We start from the raw sequence: 20,681 nt of genomic DNA, 5'->3' as shown, positions 1-20,681 counted from the left end.
TTTCCGATGCTTTGTTTAGCAGGGGGAAAACAGCACAAAGATTTTATAACACGGTTGCTGAGAAATAAGTAGTTTGTTTAGAATATTCTAAAATACCAAGTGGTTCCTTTTCTATTACGAGTACGAACAGTTAGTGCGTGCTATTCGATTGGTATTCAACACGTCACTTGTTCGCGCACCTTTAATTATATATATACGTATATATCATGAGATCACTGTAGAAATGGAAAGTACGCAGCTTAAATCATCAAATTTGTAAATATTTCATTGCGAAGTTTCAAGAAAGCAAGCACGCCAGCATAGATAGATAGGACCTATACAATTGCCGACAAACCAAATAATGAAGTATCTTCTCATATGGATTCCTTTTTAATGTTTGTTGTGTCTAATTTATTTAGTGGTTTATAAAGAACTGTCCATCTAGTCCCTGTGTGATTTATCCGTTTAAACAATCTTTTATTTCTTCTCTTGGCCATTTCAGTGCAATCTGAAGCGACCAAGATGACAATGCCATATACCCTAATTGTTTCAGTTTCTATCAAACGCGCCACGACGGATGGAACATTTCATTACAAAGACTACTTATGTTCCGAAAAAGCTCGAGTTACGTATGAAAAGGCACCTACATTTAATTCAGCACACTCTGACACGAATGCCTGTTTATTTTTACTAGGTTATCGGGCCTCCTCACTTCAACATGCGGTAATTGATACAGAAGCAACTTTCTTTTTTTTATTATTTTGGTGGCGTGAACCAAATTGTGCACTAGCAGTGTTTACAATTCGCTACTGCCTATAAGGACAAGGAAACGGCTACCTGAAAACTAATTTGAGCGCTCGCCATGAATCCACTCACCGTATTCTCATCAGGAAAGAAAAGTCGGAACGGTGGACGCAAACTGGTTTGTGTGGCAACTTAAAACGAAGACGTTTCGCTCTTTTTCTGAGACACTTTAATTAGTGTCAAGTGTGCAAAGTTTACCCGTGGAAATCATCTCTTTAAGTCGGTATGGACAGTATCGAAATTGCTCTCCAACTTGCGACAGATGACTATATATATATATATATATATATATATATATATATATATATATATATATATATATATATATATATATATATATATAGTCGCCCATTTTCTAGCTCAAGATGAGTTCGCCTTTCATTTGAAGCGTAGTCGTTTGAATGCCCGCAAGGCAAAACTTCTGCCTTCTTAATCTGAAGCGGGGTCATTATTTGATATGGTAGCTCATATTACTTAACTTTGGTAGGTTCTTTTCACATGGTTTTTCGTCTCAGGTAATTAACGCATGCACGTCTGTAGCAGGGGAAGTCGACAAATATGGGCGTGATGGGCTTGCTAGCTTGAAACTTGACTAAGGCGAAGAAATATGACAAAAAAAAATTACTTCAACATTTAACGAATATCTCGAAACTTCACAGTGGGTGATAAGGGAGCCTGTAGCGGAAGGGCTCCGGGTGAATTTTGACCACCTCGAGTTCTCTGACGTGCACCTAAATCTCACTACACGAGCGTCTTTATTTTTTCTTTCTTTTCTAGTGGCCCGAGCATCGAGTGACACTCTTGTTTCTTGCGCAGCACTTCCGGTTCACCTCCTCACACGACCGGGGACGAAATAAAGTATAAATAAAACAAATAGGAAAGAAATAGTTCAGTATGAAAATCATGGATTTCATTATAGGTATGATATCAGAGCGTAAGTTTGGTTTCGAGTTGGAGTTGCTCGTGTGTATGGAAGAATTCGAATTGTTTAGAAAACACTGATTACAGTACACCAAAGCACGGAGTCGACGACTTTAGACACCCGCCACGTGAGGACGACTTTGGCGTAATTCTTGGAAACCTGGAAGAAGTAGAAAGCGAAAGTAATGACGTCACTAATGACGTCGCACACAAGCAGGTGGCATGATATTTAACCGGCTAATTAACCGAAGGCAGTTACCTGGCATAGACTGAACATCTGCCTAGCAGAGCGAATGTGACCTCACTCCCTCCTCTCACGCTGCTCCTCTCCCAGCACTCACTTGCTCGCTCGCTTGCTCGCAACAGCTGCGCGCGCACGTTCGTTGCATGCTCTGACGTCAGCATCGGAGAGGGCATCTAAGGTTCGCCTCATGCGTCGCTCGCTAGGGGGCTATGCACCACCAGGTGGCGTGCGCTGCGCTTCTGCCTCGCCCTTCCTCGCTCCTCGTCCGCATATCGTGCCTGGGGAAAGACGTTCGCTCGCTTAATCTAAACAACACCAACGCCGAAGTGCGAGTGCCGCCAAAAGACACCTAAGTCAAAGATCAGGATCGCCTACCATTTCTTTTTTCATTTCAACTTTATCGAAATGCGTCTGCTGGTGGTGGGAATCGAACCCTTGACTCGTACTGAGCAGCATAACGCGAGAACCACAGAGTCGCTGCAGCGAACAGCGCTTCAAACGCATGCAAAATTGTTCTCGCACTTATAACGCTGTTTGCGATAAACGAGATTGCTACTGCCATCATACTGCGCCAGCTCTAAACAAGGTAAGCGCAATTTGCAGGTAATATAAAATTGTACCACCTCAGTCATTGCTTAGAAGGTTATACATACAGGGTGTCCCAACTACCATGCATCAAAATGTAAAATATGAAAATGTCCCGTAGCTGAGCAGAACCAAGGTAATGTCGTTTGCCGTCGCTTGGAGATGCTCGGATTATTGTTTGCGTTCCGTAAAATACGTAATTAGCTTGGAATAATTAATCAACATATCAAATAATGTAGTTAGATGACAAGTGTCAAGGAGGAAATTGTTGAGCAGCAGGAAAACTTTCGCTACAGCCTTCTGTTGCTCAATACGCGCTACATAAAACTGTTTTTCCTAGCGGGAAATGAGCCCGCGAATACACGCAAAGTGTCTCGAGCGTCCAGTCGCGCGGGATTTTTACGTCTAGTCCCTGGTTTCTTTCACGCTCAGGAAACCACTTTTATGATGCACGTATTGATCGACAGAAAGCTGTATCGGGAGCTTTTCATGTCGCTCTGCAATTTTCATCTAACTGAAATATTTGTAAATTTCATTGATTAGTTAACACAAATTATGCAGTTAGGCGAAATGCAAAAAATAAGCTAAGTATTTCCAGGTGATGGCAAACAAAATTACCTTGGTTCTGTCCAGCTACGATGCATTTGCATATATTTAAAGTTTGTCGCAAGTAAGGGGGACAACAGGTATATAAGAGCAGCATTCCGGTCAAGTTGGGAATCCATTACTGACGTATTATTGCGCAATAGAAATGACAGGGACATAAGAGAAGAACAACACACACCAAGGGCAATAAAATGTGCTTGGTGTGTGTTCTTCTTCTCTTATGTCCGTGTCTTTTCTGTGGCGCAATAATACTTCAGCCATGTATATTTTGTTCCTGTGTTGGTGGTTTGTAGTGTCCTACATCTTTCCTACGCTCTCCCAGCGAGCTTTCGATATACACGCTTGTAGCGTATACGAGCAATTTATATTCGCTGGAAAAATCAACGTCTTTTGTCCACGTTAAGTATTTTTTGCAGATTATTGCAACGAGCCCGACGGTCGCAACAATGCCTCACACCTTTTCTCGTCATCATCTCTTAGTAAGATTGCGCTGCCTTATGTTGCGCAATATAATGACAAATGTTATCTGAATATGTTTAAATAAACAAATTCAGGTATCACATTGTAATAGTAGAATTGAAGTCAGCCAGTGCTGAAAGCATCGCCTTGTGCTAGGAAATCTGTGGCCTTGCTGCAACTTGGAGAAGCGAGTGCTCAAAAGGATAAGCGATGTGATTTGCGTTACCGGTTAATATGGTTTCGCGATACGGAAATATGCAGCGTGGAAAACTGTTAAATATGGCAACAGTGTATATCCTGGACCATTTTGAGTCCGTTTATTACACGAACCTTTTTGCTATGCGAGGATCCTTTCGACCTGAGGTCATATCAACCTATTGCCAACTGCATAGGGAAAGTTATGGAAAGGATGGAACCTTACACACCTGGCATGGAATCTTGAACGCCACAATTTGTACCCTGACTCAATGAAAGGTTTTCGGTGAGGCAGGTCATCAATAGACAATGTTATCAATCTCACAACATTCATACAACAAAAATGTCTCAAGCACACATCAATGGCGCTCTTTCTTGACGTGCAAGTACGATAATGTACGATAATGTTGGAGGCAGTTGGAATCGGTGACCGAATGTTTCGGTGGATCAGCAAACTACTTGACCAGAAGATCGTTCTTTGTACTGATCGAAGATGGCCTGACTGCCAACTATGTTACACATGGTGGCGCCCGACAGGGCGGGGTATATTAATCTAACTATGGTTGGCCTTGCTGAAATGTTACCCGAGACAATTCACCTATCAATGTACGCTGATGATATTTGTCTTTCGTCTTCTGCGGTGACTCGTCTTCAAGTACGCGAATGAATGCAGTGGGCAGCCGCCCTAACGTGTTCGTATCTCAGCAAACAAGGACTTTGTGTGTCCATCGAAAAATGCGCGTTAACCGCATTTACGCACACGCCTACGACACCGTACCCTGTTTCTCTCAATGACCAGGCTATCAGATATTAGAAGTCTCACCGCTTCTCAGATGCGAATATTGACGGGGACCTTTCGTGGAGCTCCCACTCCATCTACCTGAAGCGGAAACTAATTTCTATCGTAAATGTAATGAGGTTCCTGTGCGGAAAAACCTGGGGCACGTCGGTACGGTACATGCTGCATCTGTACAGAGCACTGTTTCTTGGCTTTTTAAGGTACAGCTTGTCGGTTTTGGCAAACACGTGAAAAACAAACAATCGCACCCTCGAAAGATTGCAAGTCCAGGCACTGCAGACATGGCTTGGACTTCCGCGATGTGCCTCGACTCACGCAACAATCATGACTCCTTGAGATTACTTGGTTCCAGCATATATAACGATTAACAACCTTATAGCACACATTCGACATATTTGTCGCGTACCCAGTAATTATATTGCTGCTTTGCCAGCACAAAGAACTCAAGCGATATTTTCCAAACTTGTTGCAACACATCAAGCCTACCTTTCGTCAAGCTTTATACCAGCAACAAGACGATTAATACCCTTGCTGTACGCCTCACGATTCCGCAACTTACGAAGACTCGTCATTCAACAGTGGCTCTGCGTCAGTTCACATTGCCGATACTGAACGATTAAGTGAACAAAGAACGCACATGTACGCCGATGGATCTGTCTCAGCCACCAGCTGCACAGGCGCTCTTATAATGCTGGCCTTACAAGTAACAATTATGTTCAAAGTGTCCCATATAACAGTCTCTACGGCAACAGATCTTGCCGCTCTACGTGCCGTAGTTAATTACGTAGCAGAAGCCAAACCTCGAAAGTGGGTCATTTTCTCTGGCTTCAACGTAGCGCTTCAGAGTCTGCAGTTAACCTTACGACGCAAGACCCATGAACAACTGGTGCTTGGGACCAGAGAGGTTCTCCATCAAGCCCTCATAAACGGACATGACATTATTTTCCGACGGCTTCCGGGGCACTGTGGCATCGCTGGAAATGACCTTGCTGATGATGCCACCCGGTTAGCCCATAAAGAACCCCTGACACTTACCCTTATCAACGACAAATGCTGCGAGGGGTCTTCGTTTACTTGCTCTAACGAAAACTGAAACTTTGTGGAACACCCCGATTTTCTTTAACTGCCAACTCCACCGGCTGGATCCTACACTGAAGCTGCAGATTCCATCAAACTTCTCGCGCCTTGATGCAAATTTACTGTGCCGCCTCTGGTTAGTGGTGGTTTTTACGAAAGCATATTCATTCCTCATTAGAATGTCCGACACACCGATTTGTAACTCGCACAACTGCGAAGCGGTGATCAGGCGCGTGCTGTATTTTTGTAATCTTCATGAGATCGAATTACGCGCCGTTCTTCGGAGGATATTAAACCCATTAGATAGCAGACCATTTACAGGGTCTAAAATTCTCGGATCGTGGCCCCGCGCGCAGCAGGCTTACAAAGCGACGCGGGCACTGCTACGTTTCATGAAATCGACTGTCCTTAGTGACCGATTGTATGCGTAAAGTGATGAAGCACCGCACGTATTCACACTGATAGTACTTTCATCCCACCCTTTCCCTTTCTTTTCTTTCGTTAAATCCATTTTCCTGTGTAGAGTAGCAAACCGGACGTGCTTCTGGTTGACCTCCCTACATTTCCTTCCTTCTTTTCCTCTCACCCTCCTCCTTCCTAAACGCCAAAAATTTTCAGCAAAATGGTAGGTTTTGGGCACTATAGCTGATATCAGTTCATCTACGCATACAGCACGCAGGTCAATAAAAGAAAAATTGGTAGTCAGCAAAACTTAACGGTTCTGCCGTCAGCCTTCGCGCAAATTCTCGTAACGGTTCTTTTGTGAAACTCGGTGACAACAAAATTATCATTTTATCCCAGATATTTACGGTGTTGCCATCTCATTGTTTATTTTAGTTGATTAGCCATATTTTCAAGTAAACCGTTCATTCATTCATTCATTCATTCATTCATTCATTCATTCATTCATTCATTCATTCATTCATTCATTCATTCATTCATTCATTCATTCATTCATTCATCTCGAATCCTTTATTTTAGATAACCAGAAACAGTCGTCTCTAAAACACATGGCAATGTATACTTCAGCGCAATAAGCGGACGCAAGGAACAGTTGTGTGAACACTCCCACGATATGAAACTTGATAGACTGCTACGGTCGCGTTTGTGCTTTCTCGGCTGAAGTTCCCCGAGGAAAAGCTTCAGGAAGAGCAGGCGGCGAACACAGCCGGTCAAGGATATTGCGTTTTCCGCAATACATTTTCATTCGGCACCGACAGACGGGCCACTGCCATGTCCTTATACCGCTGCGACAATGAACAACGGCAAAATATTTATGACACTCACAATGCGAAGGTCGCTTTTCGCTCTTCATTCGGTCAGGTCTAAGGTGCTCGATGTTATTCCTTTATTGTGTAAACAACATAAATCATCTCTTTAGCGCGAACGAACCTATATAAAGTCACACGAATAGCGTATCTTCATTTGTTTGCGCAACGTCCCATCCCTATATTTCCTGTGCTCCTTGCGTACGTCTTAATTAGGGGAAGCATGCGGCAAAATGAACGTGGACACGATGGCAATATCGAAACGAAGGTGGAAAACATCCACGTAATTTCTAGTTGTATAATTATCACTGGCATCGGAAGTCACTTCCAATGCAGATTCTGTCTTTGCGATTGCGCTTTAAATGTTTGACGTTGTATTTGTTTGTTGTTCCAAATATGTACGGCTTCGAAAAGAAGGGAAAGAAAGCCGCGTTCCAAGCCTTGACGTTGGCTGCGTGCACCTCCCACTCGAAACACCCTATAGCGGTACATAATTCATCCCACTCAAGCGCCTCAATCGGACCAAACAAATTCGTACTCCATATGCAAATTTATAGGTATACATATGTACCAACACCGCTATGTATTTCAAACATAAAGTATTTTATACTAAACTATACAAACCGATAATTCCGACTCGTTAGGGACAAAAATAAATCTACACTTGAACACTTTATTGCTAAAACTGAGTGCGCAAACAAGTGGTCGAGGAAACATATCTCTAAAAATTTTATAGTAAGCACAACGACCTGAGTGGTCAGTTATATAGAAATTGTTTAGCGTAGATGGGAAGGGTTATAATTTGGAGGTTGAAAACTATGTGCAGTGCGAGAACGTGGTAGATTCCAGTATTCGCAGTGTCGTGTCATGGAAATAGTCCGACTTTGTTGTAAGTTGATTATCTCTCATAAAAGAGTTTTCTTATACTTTGTGTTCCGTGAAGTATCTCAGTTTCTCGGAGGTTCATACGTATATACGTGACCATGGTAGCTGTCACGAAAAGAGAACAACAATCTTTTTAACGTTCTTTACCGTGAATGCGTGATGAAAACAAATGGATGGATAAGTCCAGTAACATTGTTACACAGGCTACTTTCTTTTTTACTCGGATCTCTTCTTATACGAGCCAGGAGCGCGTTTATGCTTGGCTCTATTCTCGGGGCAGAAGAATTCGTGAGTTCGCCTTGAAGCACGCTTAAAGGAAGAATGCATCAGGGGAATTTACGTCTATCTTCTAGAAGAAGTACTTTATCACGAAGCCGAGGCTTGCCGTAAGTGAAGTTTTATGCTTAGACACTCGTATCTGCGTATAAACATTCGACACTTAAGAAAGGGAATAAAATATTCGAAATAAAGGCCACAATATCTGCACAAAAGCAAACGTGTTTCTTTCCACTTATGTATCGGCAAGACCTGCACCGTAAATTTTTGTGCTGCCGTAAAGCTTAAGTTTCAGAGAAAAGCTCTTATGAAATTGCACGAATCCGGCGTACGTGTCCCATGCCTGCCGGGGTGTGGCCATAATTTAATGTATTGTTCCAGCCAAAAAAAAAAAGAACAACTCCATTTTCATTTTTCAAGCTCACCATTCACGTGCTAAAAATAACGCAATATTCGTGCTCATATATGATCGAAGAATGCAAGAGAATATTTAGTGCGCCTTTCATCCAGGTTAAGAAAAGTTACTTTCATACTATGTTCAGAGCAGTCAAGCAGAGTGCTTTCATGGGCACTAATAAATGCTCGAGCAGTACTTACTATTTACCCAACTTATATATGAAGTTAAAAAAGTACGGCATCTTTATTACCTTTCCCGTTGTAATCGTTTAGCGAAATATACTTCCCACCGTGCCTTGAATGTGAGCTCTTCGGATGACGTGATACTGTAGTATTACCTTGTCACCACAATTTTTTTTCCACCCTCGAAGTTATTCCTGCATGCTCACGAAATACGAGTGCTTTTTTGGATACGTATAGTAAACCATTTAGCATGAAGACATTGACGGCGCCTTATATTTGCTTTATGAACGTACAGCCGTCACCTAGAAACGGAATAAACACCACCGCTCAGTATGAGGCTTCAGAGATTGGTTAAGACGGTGGGCCAGAACGTCAAGGCAGATATTATACTGCCAGACAACAAGACATAAAGGTTACTGCTGAGCAGATCTTCGTTCAAGTAGCTTAGAGACCAGACGACTGCCTGCGTAAAACTTTGAAGCTTTGAGGATGTCCTACAGGTATTTGCGTCTGGCTTGCGGATCACTGTAGCCCGAGGTACGTTAATATCACGCTCTACCTTCTGCATCGTGCTTGCTCTCCATACTCCTGTGACATTGCAAAACCACCCACGCGTTCACTTCTCCACGGCACCGTCATTCATAATTATGTATGACCTCCCCTATTCAGACTCTTATCCGCTAAAGTCCACCATGTTCATCCTGTCCGTCCTTTGTACGCACTTGCCCAAGAGGCTGTGAATAAGAAAGACGTCGCCCACGCCGCCGGCTTCTTTTCCGCTTCCAGTCCCAACTCACCCACTCCTGTCGTCTGTTACCGCTCCTGTCGTCACTCCTGTCGTCTGTCACAAAGTTGCATTACATAGCTCCCAAAGGGAGCCCTGAAGTTACATACATAAAGATACAGCCCTACATACAGTTACTCTAAACACGAGAGCTGTGCGAGTCCCCTAGGCGGTTTGCTTTTCTGTATGTCGTGTTCGTTGCGTCATTCTCTTCTCGGCCTTCGGCTACCACCGCTGAGTGCCCAGTCTTGTTTCCACGTGAGACACGGGAACGATTCTAAGTGAGCGACTGCATTTATTTTTACTGGCATTGTGGAAGGACACGTTGGCGCACGAATACAAAGCTGGCTAATCTTTGTCCCTTGAGCAAGGTGGTACAGTTACGTATATAGTTTTTGCACACTTTTGTGCACATTTCTGTAGGATAAGGAGCAGAAGAACAGTTAAATGCGCGCACAACGACGCATTCACGTAGCAGTCGACACACAGCGACTTCAGGGAGAAACTCTTGAACCAACAATGCGAGCATTCATGATATATATATATATATATATATATATATATATATATATATCCCCCCTCGCTCTCTCCCCTTACGTTGTCAGGACAAACCTCTTTAAATTTTCATTCTTTCTTCGAACTATAGAAGAATGGAACCTCATCCCTTTCCGTCATCTGAACTCACCTGAATCAATTCAAACTCATATTATGAGGATTTCCTAACTAACGTTGCTGTTTCGTGCTATATTGTTTCATTTCTTGAATTTCATATTTTAGCAATTCTGCCTTTTATACGTGTACTTTTATTTGTTACCATGCCCCTCCTGCTTGGGCCACGGCCACATGGCCTGCAGTATGATGTAAATAAAAAGTGATATATATATATATATATATATATATATATATTGTAATGGAGTGCTTGAACAGTTCAGTTGGTAGCGTCTGTTCGTAATCGAGAAGGAAGGTCACACAGAGCAGGAACAGCTGGTTGCCCGAACGGCTCACGCTCGTGCTAAGCACTGGCGATCCGGCTGGCCAACTGGTTGCACTGCAGGCACGGAACTGACGATCTGGCTGGCCTTGTCCTTGTGCTCTTCTTCTTCATTACAATATATATATATATATATATATATATATATATATATAGGTATGTATAATAGAGCGTACAATTTTACTTCTCTCTCATCGTAACGGGGAGGCTGCGTTTACGGGGGTATGAGCCGTTACTTGTCTTACGTGACGGACAGATTTAATTTTGAAAAATCGCAATCGGCAATGGCTGGCGGGTGCTGCCATGACCACGCCGCCGAGCAATCTCGAGACATCGAACGCAAGTGACAACGGCGGAACGCGGGCGTACCGTCGTTGACGTTGTTCTCTCGGTCGCAGCCGAACGTGTGTGTAACTTCATTAAGAAGCTCAAAGACCTCACTAATAATTGACAAAGGCTTTAATGAACCGTCGGGACTAACTCAATGATAAACACCAGGGCCGCACGTTTCAGCTTCGCCGGTTAAGCATGCGTGCGGAGTGCTTGGGCGGTAATCCTTTCTCTTTTTTGTTTTTGCTGTCCTCCTATTCACATAATTAGTGAACTGTTGAAATATTGTAGTTCGATTAATGGTGCCAATGAGAAAATTGTAGAGCAATGTGAAAAGCTCCCGATGCATCTTTCTGTGGCTCCAGACGCGCTACATAAATGTATTTTTCCGAGCGTGAAAGAAGCCAGAAAATACGCCCAAAATCCACGCGCCACTGACCGCTCGATGCACTTTGCGCTTATTCGCGGGCTTCTTTCACGCTCGGAAAAACACTTTTATGTAGCCCGTATTGAGCAACAGAAACCTGTATCGGCAGTTTTTCACGTTGTTTACAATTTTCTTATTGACACTTGTTATGTAATTATAACGCTTCAGGAGTTTCTTAATGAAGACTAATTATGTACTCAGGCGTAATGCAAAAATTAATTGGAGTATCTCCAAGCGACGACAAACAGTATTACCTTGGTACTGTCCAGCTATGTGGCATTTGCATGTTTTTAAGTCTTGATGCATGATCGTTGGGAAATCGTATATATATATATATATATATATATATATATATATATATATATATATATATATATATATATATATATATATATATATATATATATATATACTCCATCTCGCCCAGTGCGAGCGGCCGAAAACTGCTAGGGCCTGTATCTACGCACCAGGAACGAAAACGATAGCGTGTTCTGAGAAGAGGACTCTCCCATTTGTAGGCTACTAATCCTTCCGTGAAGCGTCAATTCAGGCGGAATCGCATGGAGGCCGATCAGCTGCGGACATAGGAGAAGTCCTTCTTATGTCTTTCTATTCTGGTTGGCTGACGCGACGCAGCGCTTTCGACACACTGTACGGAGCTGGCGAGAGAAAGTAACGAGCCAGGTAGTGAAAGTGAATGCTGTTTTTAAAAAAAAATAAGACAAAGGAGAAAAAAAGACAGTGTTATAGCAGATTTCGATTCAGTTAAGAAAAGAAAAACTTAAAATTATAGGGTTGTGCGCAACTGCCGAGCGAGAACAAAGCAAGCGTTGGCAATTGTCCCGTGCCACCGTCATTTTTTGTTTTGTTTTCGCACGATTCTCTGATTGCGTTTGCTCACACAGCATTTGATTTTGTTTACAGCGTCGACCTCACCCGTTGCACGTTTACATTAAGTTCCGCGTTCGCCGTGTAAACGTTCCATTAGCGCGGCCATCCGCTCTGCACTTGGGCGGTGCAAACAGTCATTCGCAGCCGAGACTCCTGGATTCTGTTGTCTGCTGCACACTTTCAGTTGGCAAAGCTGTCTGGCTTACTTCAGGGCACTTAGTTTTCGCCTGGTAACACGTCGGCAGCTACCGTACACCTGTTCTTGGTAGCGAGGAAATGTTTTTCTGTGCTTTGCTTTACGGCCTAACGAGTTAGGTACCCAGACTAAGTGAAATGGTTCCAGTGCTGAGGTGTGACTGGAGAGACGTTATCGTCTAGTTAGCCGCGCATCGCTTAACACGCAATAGCGTGCTTCAACGGGGAGTAGTTTGGGTTGAGATAACTAGCGTCTGGTAACGCGAATCGCTCTGAGAAAGCAGTCGTGTCTGGCTCAACAAGTTTTTGAAAGCCTCTCTTGGAAGAGGGGAAATAAATTGAAGAAAAAGATAGTGAATAGATGGCCGCTACCTATGAAACTACGAACGCTTAAACTTCTGCTAAAATTACGATTTCGTTCGTTAATTTCTCTGCTGTCGTTTGAGCTCGGCGCATAATTCAAAAGGTTAGTCAACTTGAGTCAGTCATAAGAAAAAAAATTACAACTTCAAAGGTTGATATTAATGGCACATTGTTCGCAAATGCTGAAATAACGTCAGATTGCATCTGTTGCGCGTCGTTTGAACCATACATATCGAAATTAAATTAAGCTCGTACTTGTGTTTCCAAAAAACTGGCTGTGGCTTAGCTAAGGTTAAGCCCAGGATGCGAAGCATACTAGCCTTTATTTTAACGCAACAGCGTTAAGGAGCTCGTGTCGCAGAAAAGCCGGTGTCGTCGGCTCAGGCGTGCGGCGCTTGCTCAGGCGCACATTTCGTTGTCGCGCCGAACGCTGCGTTGCTCGACGCTCACCGCGTCCGATGTGGGGCGCGTAGTCGCTGCGCCGTAGCAAAGCCACCTAGAAACAGTCTCTGTAGCACGCCGCAACCTTCGCTTCTCATTCCAACGAGCAGCTCTGTCTCCAGGAGGCATCTCACCTCGTGAGTGTCTAGCACAGGCAAGCGCAGCTGACGCCGCGAGCGACGGCGCGAGTTGGAACCCCGTTTCTCCTCTGTCGTGACGTCACGGTGTCACGTGGTATTGAAGGCGACACCGCCGCGCCTGAGGAGCTGGGTTGAGCTCTAGTAATATGCTTCGCATAAAAATGGCTGTGGCTTAGGTAAGGTTAAGCCCAGGATGCGAAGCATACTAGCCTTTATTTTAGTTGTTGAACCACTGTTTAGCCTGGTGAACTGCTGTTGCTTGGCTATATTTGGTTCGGCTAGACGAAGAAACAACTCATGCATTACTTCTTCGCCTTCAAGAGTGGAACGCGACAGCGTTCCCGTCGACCCGCCAAGGGGTGTAAGACAATGGGCTACAGGGCAGCGACTACGCGCCCCGCATTGGACGCGGTGAGCGTCGAGCAAAGCAGCGTTCGGCGCGGCAATGAAATGTGCGCCTGAGCAAGAGACGCACGCCTTAGAAACAGCTCGTTTCTAAGGCAACACCGCATTCACTAGAGGCGTTTTTGTACCGCTTTGAAGCATCGTACTCGTGGCTCAGTGGTAGCGTCTCCGTCCCACACTCCGGAGACCCTGGTTCGATTCCCACCCAGCCCGTCTTGCAAGAGTTGAGCCAAAGCCACTTCTCCTCTGTCGTGACGTCACGGTGTCACGTGATTTCATGGCGACACCGCCGCGCCTGAGGAGCTGGGTTGAGCTCTCGTAATATGCTTCGCATAAAATGAAAAACTTGAGCTGGGCAGGTCATGTAATGTGTAAGTTAGGTAACCGGTCGGCCGTTAGGGTTAAAGAATGGGTGCCCAAGAGAATGGAAGCAAAGTCAAGGATGGCAGAAGACTATAGGTGGCGCGATGAAGTTAGGAAATTCGCGGGCGCTACAGTAGGTATCGGATGGCGCTGGACAGGCCTAATTGGAGATCGCAGGGAGACGCCTTCGTCCTGCAGTGGACATAAAAGAGGCTGCTGCTGCTGATGATGATGTGCTTACAGTAATCGAGGTTGACTGCAAACAAGATAGTGACTGAATCAGGTTTAGAGATCAACCGCGCCATGTAAGGCGAAATAAAATAAAGCATAGCCGCGTGTCTAAGTACTCGCATAGAAGTAGCAATTTGAAAGCGGGTTTTCTACAAAAGAGACTTGTATACTGGTTCTATAGCCCACAATATCAATGTCAGCAAGGCAGCACGCGTCAAAAATTACGCTGTGACAATGAAAAACGCCTAGTGCCGCAAATAACGAAAAAGAAAGCATTAATCGAGCCAAGAGAGTTGGGTTCATTATTGCAAAAGTTATTTTCTTCAGCTTGTCATTCCTACTGCCGAGTTGTCATTGCCGGAAATAGTGGGAGCGTATATTCGTGTGATTCGATGGTTACGGGCAAAGAGAACAGAAAATGTATATAAGCGTTATACAATACGACCACTGAGCTCCTTTATTTACTGGCCTTTCTTGGGTACACTGTATGCAAGCATCTGTATTGAAAACATCGTTGATTAATTATCAGTGCCAAATATCACTGGTATGTTGATTGATATCAACACATGCTGGTAGGATAATTTAAATGAGCAAATCTGCACACCACTTACGTAAAAACCCATAGCGTTCATTGTTGATTACCACTCTTCATTGCCTAAATGAAACTCCTTTTGAACAGAAAACAAGACGGCGATTCATGAACGCGCAGCAGTTAGTTTTCTTTTTCCTTTTTTTCTTGTTTTTCTGCCAACTCGCAGCACTTTTTATTCTTCCTTTTTTTTTTTACAAAACGTGGTCAAAATTTTCATGAATCAAAGTGCCAAGATGGAAGGATTGTAGCCTGTAACAAAATCAGGTATCGCACTTCTGCATCCTACAGAGTATTTTCAGCAAAATAAGAATGTGAGGTTTGGTTTAAGTATAAAATTTGTTCTTTAGTTATATTAGCTTCAGGGACTTATCACAGCGTGGTGGTATTGCAGTATTGAATTGTAACTTGAATTCGACTGTAAATCAGTGTCGGTATTTTCAATTTTCGATTCCCTAAACGGCGACATTTCAGAGTTGTTCTTCTTTTTATACAAAGAGAGAAAATTGCGTTGTCTACGCCTCAATTTATTGACAATGTTCTCACACCCATGAGGTTGTAAGTCACAATTCGGCTCGTGGCTGAAAGGTTGCGCATCCGTTCCAATATTTTCATATGTCTGGCGTACTCTTCATATGGAAATGTCGCAGAATTCATATGGAATCCATATACATTCCGTATACTTATACAGAAAGCAGGCAGAGTTATTGGCGTGGCGTGCGTTTCAGTAGGGGTAACTTTCGATTTTTCCTTCTAAACGCAGTAAAGTTATTCAAGACAAAGGTATCGGTTATTTATTGGCAGCATATGGGTGCTAAAGGTGTGTACGAATTGGGCCATTACAATATCTTAAAAAAGTTCCATTCGAGGCAGAAGAATTTTATGCTTGGTAGTTGGTTCAAGGTGAACGGGGTAATCAGCAACAAAGAAAGCAAAAACACGTAAGCGCAATACACACACACACACACACACACACACACACACACACATATATATATATATATATATATATATATATATATATATATATATATATATATTGCGCTTACGTGTTTTTTTCTTGCATGTTTTTCTTCGTGTCATTGGTTAGGTTGCCTTGAATACTGCCTATTACGAGATTTTTGTATTCAACGGAGGTATCGTCGGCAACGCGAGTTTTAAGATGCAAACACTAATGGGTTTCTTAGTTCACTTCATCCTGCGACTCTTCCAGTCAGTGCAACCGAATACTTCTTTGCCCTCCTTCCAAATTTACTCATTGTGAGCGCTCCAAATCGTGCCCACGGCAGCACCACCCGCAGATCCTGTAATACCGGACAGTTCAACGCTGTCGTGGTAAACGCGAGGGCATACGGTGCATATCCTCAATGAGGGATGTAAACCTGTACGCCAAGAATCAAGTGCTTACGCTAAATAAAAACAAGAAAAATCAGGAGAGCGCGGTGAATGAAAGGCTCGCACGTTGTCAGGCAGGCGTCAAAGATAATCAGGCACCTTGTGTATCACTTCTATCCTTATGTGTGCACATATTTTCCGCATGTGAATATACGCGTGCTCTGCTCTTGCATGAAAGCTGACACCCGCCATTGGTGGCTTCCGCCTCCGGTGACGCAGTAGTCCTAGCGCAGGACTTCGATGTCCCTCGAAGGCATAACCCTGTTCACTCGGAGTTCCGGCTCCGGTGTCTGCCACTCTCAGCTTCACTTCTTCTTTCGCATATTTTTTTTTTATTCGCAAACTGAATACAGTGGAGCATGCTTGCGGGTTCTGCTTAACCCGGAAGTAGACTGTGTGTGTCGTTTGTTACGTATAGATGATTCAAGATAAAATTATATTCTTTGTTAACCAGTAACGCTTTAACTGCAAAACTTAAGTACTAACTGTAGTAACTTTGTAAAAATTTTTAAGCCTAAGAAAACATTAAGGTTATGAAGAAGCCATGGTAATAAGATCGTTATTTATCATCTTCCCTAATCAAGTATTTATTTATTTATTTTCACATACTGTCAATCCCTCATGGGATTACAACAGGAAGAGCAAGTACATATGGTAGTATTTGCGAACAAAGAATATGAATAGATTATATAATCATAAGTGTGTTATAGCAAAAGTTTTGGTTTCACTAAACAAAAGAATTAAGTAGTTCATCACAAATGCGATATTTGGGTACAATATACTATAGCAAGGAAGAATCTGAGGAAACAAGAAACCAAACAAGAAAAAAAAACCTGAAAGCACATGTGATATAACATACGTAATGAACATGACAAACAGGATGCAGTCATGCGTATGATGCATCATACAAAATGGAACACTCATAGATGAAAGTGTTAGGCTATGAAGATCGGTAACAAACCTGACCATGTAAGTCAGAGCTGTAAGGCAAGGAGGTGTTCTTTCACTGAATTAGCAAATGTATCTAATGAGGGGCTGTTACTAATGGATTCACTCAGTTTATTCTACTCTCTTATCGCTAAAGGAAAGAATGAATTCTTAAAGCAATCAGTATGAAAAGAATTCTCATTGAGTGTTTGTGTGTTTTTATGCCGCGTTGGCCGTGTTTCATTTCTGGAGATGTATCTAGAGGTATCAATATTAAGCTTGTTGTGTAAGAGCTAGTACATAAGTTTAGAACGGGCTAGTACAGCTCGGTTTTGTACTGTTAGGATTCCTGCTTTGTTAAGTAGTTCGGTGGGTGAGTCTGTTAATTTATGTTTATTGTATATATACCGTAGAGCTGTCCTTTGTACATCTTGTAGTTTTTAATTAGTTGTCTAGTGTGTGGAAACCAGATAACATTTGCGTACTCAAGGACTGACCTGACGAAAGTTTTGTAAGCCAGAAGTTTTGTATCGGGTGGTGCTAGTCGGAGGTGTCTTCCAAGAAAGAAAAGGCGTTTCATTGCAGTTGCTGTAACATTATTTATATGGGAGTTCCATCTGAAGTCATGTGTTAACGTTAATCCGAGGTACTTGTGTTCATGAACTTGTATTAGTGGCACGTCGTCAACGCTATACATACAGCTCGAGTTACTTTTTTTTTCTGGTGATTGAAAGAACAGCAGAATTCTTAGTGTTGATGGTGATCTGCCAGTGGGCACACCACGTAGACACCGCTTTCAAGTCATTGGTTAATGTTATATGGTCATCATATGAGTTAATATTTTGATAAAGAATGCAGTCGTCTGCAAATAGCCTAATGTTTCCTGTGATTTTTGTGGGTAGGTCATTAATAAAAATTAGAAATAAAAGGGGAGCCAGAACGCTTCCTTGGGGGACTCCCGATGTTACCCGGGCTGTCTGGGAAATCTGTCCATTCACTTCCACAAACTGGGTACGCTTAGTAAGATAGTCGCAAATCCAGTCAATTATGGGGCCTGTACCTAATGTAGTCTCAAGTTGCCTTATGAGCTAATATGAGCCAAGTTATGAGATAACTACTCTTCATTGTTACGGTTGCAGCTACCACTAAAGGAAAGAAGTGGTCATATCTCCGTCACGAAACCATTACTAGTTTCAATATATCTGCCAAAAATCAAGAATGACATACACTTGTGTTTCACGTAGTTTTTACCCTCTATGCATCAAGAATATGTTTCTTTTTTTTTCGCAGAATGTTCTTACATTTTGCCGCCAATTTAGGAATGCATATCCAAAAACTGTTGTTAATCTAAAGACTCCTCCTCAACAAGTGTGCGTCCACTAACGTCCGGATTCAATTACTCAATTGCAGAATGTGCGCGGCGACAATCACTAAAAAACTTTGAATTTTAGTGATAATTGCTCAAGTAATGACCTTATATATTATCCCACATAATTTTAAGCCTACCACCGCTAAAAAAATATTGGCGAGAAAAATTTGTCTGCGATTTGGAGAACGAAACGTTTTGTGTATGCTTATACTGATGAATGTTTAAACACTGTACGCTACTTTCAAATACGTCTGGTCGTCTAAATTTTATGAAGGGGAAGACGATGAACAGAAGTCAAAATTTCAGGTTATAATGGCGATAAAAAATCGCGATGAAAAATCGGTGTTCACATTGACATTTTTCATTTTCTTTCTTCATGTCTGCTTTTCTTTGTCGCCCAACGAGAGTAAGTTATTAATCGTGAACAACGCTCCCGTGGCGAAGTCTAAACGTCAGCTAGAAAATAAATCACATTCGTCGGCGTCTGCTTCCTCTTTTCGCCAACAATAAGTTCATTAGTCTTCTAATCTGCCCCCGAACTTCTGCTTAAGTGTCAATGCAATGGCTTGAAAAAGATAATAATAAAGAACACGGAGCTAGCGGTACCATGGTGTGACATCTGCGAGACGGCATTTTATTTAAATATTTCATGAATAACTTAAACTGGCGTACCTTTACTGCTAGTGTTCTCTTAATAGCTACAGGAGCTAGGATTGTTTTCTGTTCGCTTTGCACTCTTGAGTATTACGGCATCGATGAAAGGCAATTAATATAAAAATCCTCGCTCAGGACAATACATTTCGGACACAATGAACTGTTGGCTGCATAAATGTATGAGGGGTTGAATTAGGTTTTTTTCTCCTTTTTTTGCGTACTGTCGTTTACCATTAGGATATTTTAGGACCGAAGAGCAGAGCATCCTATTCTATTTTTTGTTTATTTGTTTATTTCTTCCTTGACACAGAGAAAATGTCAAATATTCGTAAGTCTATGCCGAAACACGATGAACACGTACCGAAAACGCGCTCCTGTGAAACAGCCGCGAAAGAAATTCGAAGACAAACGCAGAGAACTTACTCTCTCGTCGTTTTTCCTTCCTTCCAGATCAGGCGGTGCTCGAAGAGCGATCGCTAGCCTTCGAGTAGCACAGGTGCGTTGTCACGTCAGTTGCAAACTGTCAGTCCAGCCAACGGCCACAGCCAACAGAGTCGCGGGGGCAGCGCATATCCACTTCCCGTTTTTTTCTTTCTTTCCTTCAGGGACCACCGCCTCAACTTTCGCAAACAGCAGCTCGGCGAAACTCGAGAAACCACTCGCCGAACCGACAAGCCGACCAAACTGTTGCCGCGAAGCAATACGGCCTGAGAAAAGTAAGCAGCCGTGCCATCGGCACAATGGGGTGAATAATAATAATAATAATAATAATAATAATAATAATAATAATAATAATAATAATAATAATAATAATAATAATAATAATAATAAAATTAATAATAATAATGAAGAAGAAGAAGAAAGAAAGAAACGATAAGAGACTTAAGTCTTGAAGTCAAGCGAGCGTCTTTAGCGGCGGTACCGTGTCCGTGCGCTTTCGCAACCTGGAGCGCTTCCCCGGCGCTGACTGAGTTTCCGCACCGCACGCGCGCGGTGTTTGAGCCTTGCGCGTCGGGGAGCGGAAGGAAGGGAGGAAAGGGATGTTGAGGGAAGCGCCAGAAGCGGTAGGCGCCAGCGCCTCTAGCGGCGCCCTAGTGTTCGCGCGGAGCGCCGGTGCAAAACGCACTCAGAAGCCGCGCGCCCGCCGGTCACAGCGTGGCAACTGCTCCGCGTCCCAGGAAGCCTCGCTCGGGAGCGAAAGCGAAAGCGCGTTAATAGCTTTGCAAGAGCTCGCAAAGTAAATGGTTGGAAGGAAGCGTACTAGGCTTCACTGGAAAGGAGCAACATTGAGCTGAGCGCTGCTGAGTAGTTGGTTGATGTTTTTAAACCTGAGACATTCGATCAGCAACGACACCTGTTGAATGTCGGGCAACCTGTGGTGTAGAACAAGTTCCAGCAGATTAACTATTCCTGTACTGCGCTCAATGCTTGTTTTTTATTTTGCTTTCTTTTGTTTGAGCGTTTGTTTTTTTTTTGCTATTTGTATAACTTTAATTCCACAGGACGCTC

The 20,681-nt window shown here is 43.0% G+C and overlaps 1 protein-coding gene across 2 annotated transcripts in view; it reads right to left on the bottom strand.

Annotated features, from left to right (window-relative positions):
* LOC135906384 (relaxin receptor 1-like) overlaps window positions 1-19,873 on the bottom strand; it is a 100,909-nt gene extending 81,036 nt beyond the window's left edge. For both annotated transcript variants that reach the window (XM_065437758.1, XM_065437760.1), the window contains exon 1: window positions 19,596-19,873. The gene's annotated coding sequence lies outside the window, so the exon portion shown is untranslated. The remainder of the gene's footprint in view (window positions 1-19,595) is intronic.
* Window positions 19,874-20,681: the final 808 nt, after the last annotated feature.

Source organism: Dermacentor albipictus, chromosome 5 (genome assembly GCF_038994185.2).
Source record: "Dermacentor albipictus isolate Rhodes 1998 colony chromosome 5, USDA_Dalb.pri_finalv2, whole genome shotgun sequence".
Taxonomy (NCBI): Eukaryota; Metazoa; Arthropoda; class Arachnida; order Ixodida; family Ixodidae; genus Dermacentor; species Dermacentor albipictus.
The sequence above is the reverse complement of the archived record's forward strand: the minus strand, read 5'-3'. Positions and strand labels throughout refer to the sequence as shown.